Genomic DNA, 7,854 nt, shown 5'->3' with positions numbered 1-7,854 from the left:
TTCCATGGTCCAGAAGAGACACCGAAGCTGGAAGAGTCTAGGCCAGAAGAAGGGACCTGGAACCCTGAAAGGACACTGACTACATCCCAATGAACAATCAAGAGTGGTGAGGAAAGTGAGGCACCAAATTGGGTACAGGCATTTCTTATTTTCCATGAATTTGCATATTTCTTATGCTGTATAAAAAGAGTGATTGGAGGGCACCATAGGGACCCCATTCTGAGAAGGGGTGCCAGACAGACAGTCTATGCCCAAGGAGTGAGTCGAGAGTTATGTTTAGCTGACATTTTCTCAGACTCTGCAAACCTTCCTGGCGATACAGTACAAGATTCATGAATGTAATAGAACGAGATAGCTGTTGCCATTTAGACTTATAAATGAACATCAACTGTTACGATAAAAGAGCATGTGCTTGAACTAGAGACCTTCTGAGCCTCCAGAAAGAAAAGGACAAAAAGCATTGCTATTCAGAGGAATTCTAGTTTTCAACCCTGTTTGTCACACTTTTACTTCAAACACACAATGCAGCGTTAAATCATGGCAGGAAAATAGCATCTACTCCTGTATGTCTTTGTATAGCTTACTCAGAAATGTGAAGAGCCTTAACAGGAATTTTTAGGAAAGCCAGAGAAGATGTGATTAAAATGTATTTATTAGTTCATGAACTTCACGGATCAGAAAAGCACATTTAAGATTCAAAAAGCCAAATAGCTTTGAAGTGATAATATTGCATTTTTTTACTTTAAAGTTATTTTTCATGAAAGGTTTTGCATCACAACTGGTCTCCAACAGGGTCTTGGAAACAGTATATAGTGCAATGTTGCATGCCACACATTTATATTCCTATTCATTATTATTAATTAAGCACACACCACTGTGTCTTTGGGTACGTCTGTATGTCAGAACAAACCCAAGGCAGCAAGTCTCAGAGCCCTGATATACAGTGCGCTACGGTGCTAGAAATAGCTGTGCAGATGTTCGTGCTTGAGCTGGGGCTTGGGCTCTGAAACTCACTCCCCTTCCTGAGTTTCAGAGCCCAGGCTCCAGCCCAAGCCCGGATGTCCACATGACTGTTTTTCGCACCTTAGTGCAAGCCCCACAACACTGAATCTGTAGACCCAGGCTCTAAGACTTGCTGCCACTGAGGTTTGTTTGCTGTGTTGACATACCATTAGAGGCCCCATCATGCTAGTCACTGTCCATGCATATGGTGAGAGACTGTCCTTGGACTAAAGAGGTTACAATTTGAATACACAAGACTGACAACATTGCAAAAAGTGGTAGTATCCCAATTTAAAGGTGGAGAACCATGGCTCAGCGATCAAGTGACTTGCCCAAGGTGTCACAGAAAGACCATTGAATTCAACTAAGATCTCCTGCTTCCCAGTCCAGTGCCTTCAAGACAAAAATTACCCTCTAGGAGATATTGCAAAACTACGACTACTACTACTACTACTGAATGTTTCACCAACTTGCAAATGCATTTGAATTTTGTGAATAATTTTTAATCCATAAATGAAAAAACACATGGTTTTCGAGAGAGAAGCTGTTAACAAACAAAGTCTGTACTCTAAACAATGAAAATATCTTAGGTTATTAATATCCTGCTATCCAGGAAAAGTCAGACAATGTGGATTTTTTTGTTGCTAGTGTCAATCATGGCCTTGCTAACATGTGATATGATCCGAAATTAATGCCTTTTTCTGACCCTGAGTTCTTTATAGTAGTGTATAGAAAAGGTAAATATGTGTTGGAGAGTTCTAATGTAGTGATCTTCATTTAATCTGTCCTGAGACAGGTAGTATCAGTGAACCAGCCATGGTTTATAACACAAGTGTTTGGTTCAACAGTGAGAGATCAGAGAACCATATCACCAGATTTTCATGGCAGAGTTCAAAGTGAAGCTGGGCAGCAAACAGAGCAAAGATGAAAGCAAGGGCAAAAAGAAGTTAACCCTGACATATAGCATAATAGAAATCTGAGTCACTAAGGCAGTGGCTCCAGTATGAATGGACTTGTTTGTGTAATTAAATGTTAGCAGATTAATTTGTGAATAGCCATATATTTTGCGTTTCATGGTAGCAATGTGCATCTCTGATGTGTTTTTAATACTTCCTATTGTACTAAACATCTCTTTACATTATTCAACTTTTTTCTCCTAAAGTACTTTTTTTTTTTTTGGTATGCAAAAGCTATTTCTCTTGTTTAGACTGTTATGTTTAGATTCTGATCTAAGTTACACTGTTGTAAATTTCGAGTAGCCACACTGGAGAAAGTGAGATAAAAATCTGGCCCCACAAACTGCTGTAAAAGTTGTAGAACATTTTTCATTCTAACTGTAAAATTTCTGGCCCTTTTTGTTCATTTGCACCTCAGTTCCCTTCTTCCTCCTTCCCAGAATGAAGGGCAGCTACACAGCTGTGTAGTTTATTTAGGCTGGAAGTGTCCTACAAGGTATTCTCCTCACCCAATGGATCATTTGGAAAGGGAATGGGTTTTGAGCCCAGAAATAAAACGTGCATTAAGTTTCCTAGCAGGAAGCAGCAACAATTCCTCCAGAACTCAGCAGAACATGTGTCATAACACAAACATGGTAAACTAGAAAATGCTGCCTATTTTTGAGCATGCAAAGTTTGAGTATGACAGAAATCAGGCCAAAATAGCTGTGGAAAGAAAGACATGGAATAGAAGAATTAAGAGAATAAAATATTCAACAAGGTATATAAAGGAGAAGAGAGTTGGCATTAATAGCTTCTTTGTTACTGATAGTATATATATCTTGCATTAAAAAATCACTACGTTTAAAGAAGGTTACATTTGCAAAAAGCACTCAGAAGTTAGGCAATACCAAAATTAAGGTTGCTCCTGCTACTGTACTTCAGGCCCACATTTAGGCGTTTGGAAGCTAAAGTGTCTACTGAGTATGTGCAATCTGAGGATCTGTATAGACAACAGTTAATGTTCAGCAAGCTGGGGTGTGATTCTATCCTGCATTAGCCTGCAGCACACTATCTGCCCGTGAGTACCCTGTTACTGCGCACTAAAGTTCTCTAGTGCACACTGATCTATCCTCGTTAGGGGTAACCCAGTACACAACCTTAATGTCTATGAATCTAAGAGAAATTTGACTAGACTATGCCCTGTCATAGTTTAGCTACACAGCTTGAGAAATCAAGTTTTGATTATTATTGATACAGCCAGGAAGTTGAAATAAATAAGAGTGGAGGATACCTGAGTCTCCTTCTATCATGACTCTTCTATAGAAATAGAGAGGAAAAGGCTGAATTTAGAGAAGTCCACAAACAGATCCATAGGAAAAAGCTTTGATTTGCATTGATATTCCTAGCAATCCTGGAAAAATGCCAGGTGGGTCAAACTTACAGCTTTTATACACCTGGAGAAGCACAAATGTTTCTGAAATCGGCCCCAGAACCAAACACAGGAGACCAAGAAGAAATGGGGACTAATTAGAATGAAGTTAAATACAATTTAATCAAGTGTTCCATAGGCATTATGGAACGGGAATTAGGATGACTTTTGAGTGAAAAATCTTAAGAATGATTTGTATGTTAAGTTTATTAGAAAAAAAATCAGTAATAATTTAAAAAAAAAAAATGGCATAGGAGTTGTTAGGTAAGTTTATAAATGAGTATATGGAAAAATGAAAAATAGAATGTTTGAACTATATGGTCTAAGGTATGTTATAATTGGTAATGATATTGAATGTGAATGCAGGGAAGCTTTTACATAAATATGATATAGATACAACTATTTGGGGGGTTATGGACTGAAGGGGGGGAAGGTACCACATGGTATTGACAATACTGAATATTTTGAACAAAAAAAATGGGTAAAAAAAAAAAATCAGGAAAAATTGGGTGCTCCTAGAATTCTAGGGCACTAAACCACCCAATAAAACAAAAACAAACAAACAAAAAACAAAACAAAAACAAACAGAAGATACTTTCTGCTTTGAAAAAGGAGCTGGTAGTAGTGGTAATCCTTTGAGAAACTTATCTCAAAACAAAAGAAGTCAAACTTAAAAAGGAACTGGTATCACGTGTACAGAATTTTTCAGTTCCCATAAGAGAGGAGTGTGTATACTAATAAGTAGCATGGGAATGTAAACATTAAAACAGACCCAATGCACAGGGGGTAAACCTGTTACAGTATGTAACACTTATGTCCTAAATGACCAGGGTATCTCATTTTTAATATTTTTTGGAATGACTTCAGCAGTCCAAAATTCATGGGAAATAGTGGCAGATGACTAACTGTTGTCTTAACTCAATATGGAATAGACTATCACCATTAGGCAATGTAAGCCCATTAAAAAAAGCTCAGATACTGGAATCAGCATATAAAGAACAGGACAGGATAGATTTCTGGTGGTTTCTACATCAGAATGTGAGGGACTTCAGTTTTTTCTCCAAAATTGTAAAAATATATACGAGGATAGATCTAATTTTGAGATCAAAAGTTCTTTTACATAACATTTTTGACGTTAGAATAGGAGTAATATGCATCTTGGACCTGGTGGCTGTCTTCATTAAAATAAAGTCTAATTCAGGAATAAGAGAAAGAAGTTGGAGATTTTACAATCCATTGTTAAAAGACAGACATTGTGAATAAAATGGAAACCATATTGATAATTACTTTAAGGATAATCTCCTACAGGATGTATCCCCAGGAACTAGGTGGGAGGCCTTTAATGCTCTAATAAGGGGACAGGTATCATAGTTATAGGAAAAAGTCGTAGGCAAAAACAGAGGAACAAATTTACTCCTTGCAGAAGCAATATTATTTAATTAATAACGTGAATTTGTTCCAAGAGATTAAGAACACAAAAAGAGCATTAGAAGCATTGATACCAGAAAGAACCCAGACTGTTAGCTTATTTGCCAGATAAGGTTTTTGTGAATGGGAGAACAGGTCTGGCAGACTACTAGCCAGACTGATTGCTAACAGAAGATGCAGAACAGCCTTATCATATTTTAAAGACAAAAATGGAGTATGCAAAAAAAGGGATTATCAAAATACTAGAGGAATATTTCTGAGAGATATATACAGGCAAAATGTAAAAATGGAAGAATTTGGAGCTAGTATATTGCCCAGACTGAGGTATAATGAAAAAGTATTATTAGGTGGCCCATTAACACAGGAAGCAATAGAGATGCTTATCTCATCACTAAAATCAGATAGAAGTCCTGGAGCAGTTCAACGAAGCTCTGAATTCTATAAGATGTTTAAAAATACAGGTAATTCCCTAGTTAGCAAATGAATTTAAGTTTTCTTGGGCAATAGAGTGTTTACCAAATACCTTCTATCAAGCAGATGTAGTTTTGATACCTAAACCAAATAAAGACTTACCAGATCCGGCTTCCTATATAGCCAGCTCATTAATACATATAGATAGTAAGATTTTAACTAAAATATTTAACTAGTTAACTAGTTAGTTTAACTATTTAACTAAAATATTAGCATCCAGATTAGAGAAAATAATGCCTAAATCAGTGCACCAAACCCACAATAGCTTTTAATGAGGATGAAGCCACTTAAATAATATAAGCAAAGAAAACTACTACATGTGATATGGCATTCCACAAGCTCTAATAAAGAGGCCTGCATTCTAACTATGGAGGCAGACAAGGTTTCTGACTTGGTAGAATGCCCACTTTTATTTAGAACATTGGAGAACATGGTTCTGAGGAACACGTTCACAAGTGGATTTAAATAGTCTACAAACATCCTGTGGCATGTATTTGGGGAAATGTCACAACGACTGAGCAGATACCGTAATGAATGGGAACAAGACATGGGTGTCCCTTATCATCCTTATTTGATTTAAATATTGAACCATTCTGGCACCAGTGAAATATCACCCACTCCTTAAAAATGCACTTACTAATTGCACATATGTGAGGCACTTGACCAAACAAAAAGCTCAGATCTCAGTATTATCAAAAATAAAAAAAAATGCCTTCAAACCTGTGCTGAATAAAGAAGATTTTAGATGATGGGCCACATATCACTATGATAAGTGGAAGGACTTACGTAGAGATGGACACCCTCAAAACAAACAGAAATAGCTGATACATTTTTAAAAAGGACAATAATGTGCAATATGAGTTTATTTAAAAGAACACACAGTCTGTATAAAGCAAGCAAAGACAATAAAGGAACCAAAGATATCTGCATTAGAAAATTGTATACACGTTTGTAGTGTCAGCAATCAAGATTATATCTAGAATGTATAATCTTATGAGAATGTTTTAAAAGTACAAACCACATAAAGCTATTAAGGTATGAAGTACATGCTGTAAATATGAAATAACAGCAAAAGAATGGATGATAAATACTGGCTGTAATAGTAACCAACAGTGCAAGTTCAGTACTATTTAGTTTACAAAATATATGTTTCTCCATCTCTCTATAATAAAATAGATCATATTGCTCCAGATAATTGTGTGAAATGCAAAACAGACAGGCCCTCTTTCATACACATGATATGGGACTGCTGGAGAATATAGAAAAAATGGAAAACCATTCTGAAAGAAATAAAAACAAATTAAAGATAGAACTTGAACGGAACTCAAAGTCATGTATTGGGAGTTAGCCTGGTAGTTAAACCAGGAATAAGGAAGCTACTTCCATTCTTGCTCTTTTTAGCCAAAAAAGGAATGTTAAATTTGTGGATCCAGACAAGAAATCCTTCTGTAGACCACTGGAAAAAATAGTAATAGAATATCTTACAACAGAAGACTTAAATTTTGGGAGAACAGTCCCAGACAAATTCACACACACAAAAGTTAATAGTAAACCTGGCACAGGAAAACAATACAACAGAAATACTGAAATCATTGATATGCCCTGATATAAGATTACCATGTCTATACTTACAGGATAGTCAAAAAGAATATACAGAGAGGATAATCACTGAATTATACCCCCCTTCCCTTTACTTTCCCTTTCCTTCTATTCTCCTGAAACGCTTTCCGTTCTCCCCAAATAAAACATTCAGCTTCCTGAAAAACAAAAAAGTAAAAGAATATTTTTATATGTATACACACAACCCCCCAACCACGTTAAGGTGGTGTTTAAGTAATTTTGAAAAAAAGAGAAATAATGATATAACAATATACAGTCAAGATACAATATATTACTTAATATTAATTCTGTATTAAGCTAGTCCCTATACATGTCAAGGCAATATAATTGTAATGTCTTAATGTAAATTACCCAAAATAGCAATAAACATCTCCCCCCCCCCCCCCCCCCCCAAAAAAAAGTTTTGATTACTCTATAACATTTTATCCCAAATCAGTGTTCAAACTAAAACTCATGAGCAATGAGCCAAATCCTGTTTCCACTGAAGCCAATAGGAGCTTTCTCACTGTTCCTCATTAGAACCAGGACACAGCCCCAAAATGAATATAGAGGGGCAGATTCCCCACTATGGCTGCATCACAAATGTAAACTGGCCCTTAAACCAACTCAACTAGCCCAGAAAGGAAAACTTTAATATAAGAAGAATTTCACTGATGATAAGAGCCCCTTTGCTGGCTCTCTTAACTCACTCCAACTCCCTGAAGCCATTATAGCAGGACAAGGGTGATGAGTCAGTGAAAGTTCACTGTATATGGGCTTCCACAGATCGAGTGGAAGTGTCTGTATGAGATAGGGAAGGGCTGAGCCTGCTGTTCCAATCTAGAGGCTTTACAGAGCACCCAAGAAGACAATGTGCTTCAGCACTATGCTTGGTCTGAGGGCTGAGAGGGTAAAATCCATCCTCAAGGGTCCCCATTTAGTACTACACATGGCCCATTTGCTTGTGCTCTGTGACGGTAAATGTGA

This window comes from Chelonia mydas, chromosome 1 (assembly GCF_015237465.2).
Source record: "Chelonia mydas isolate rCheMyd1 chromosome 1, rCheMyd1.pri.v2, whole genome shotgun sequence".
In the NCBI taxonomy this organism is placed as follows: domain Eukaryota; kingdom Metazoa; phylum Chordata; order Testudines; family Cheloniidae; genus Chelonia; species Chelonia mydas.
The sequence above is the reverse complement of the archived record's forward strand: the minus strand, read 5'-3'. Positions refer to the sequence as shown.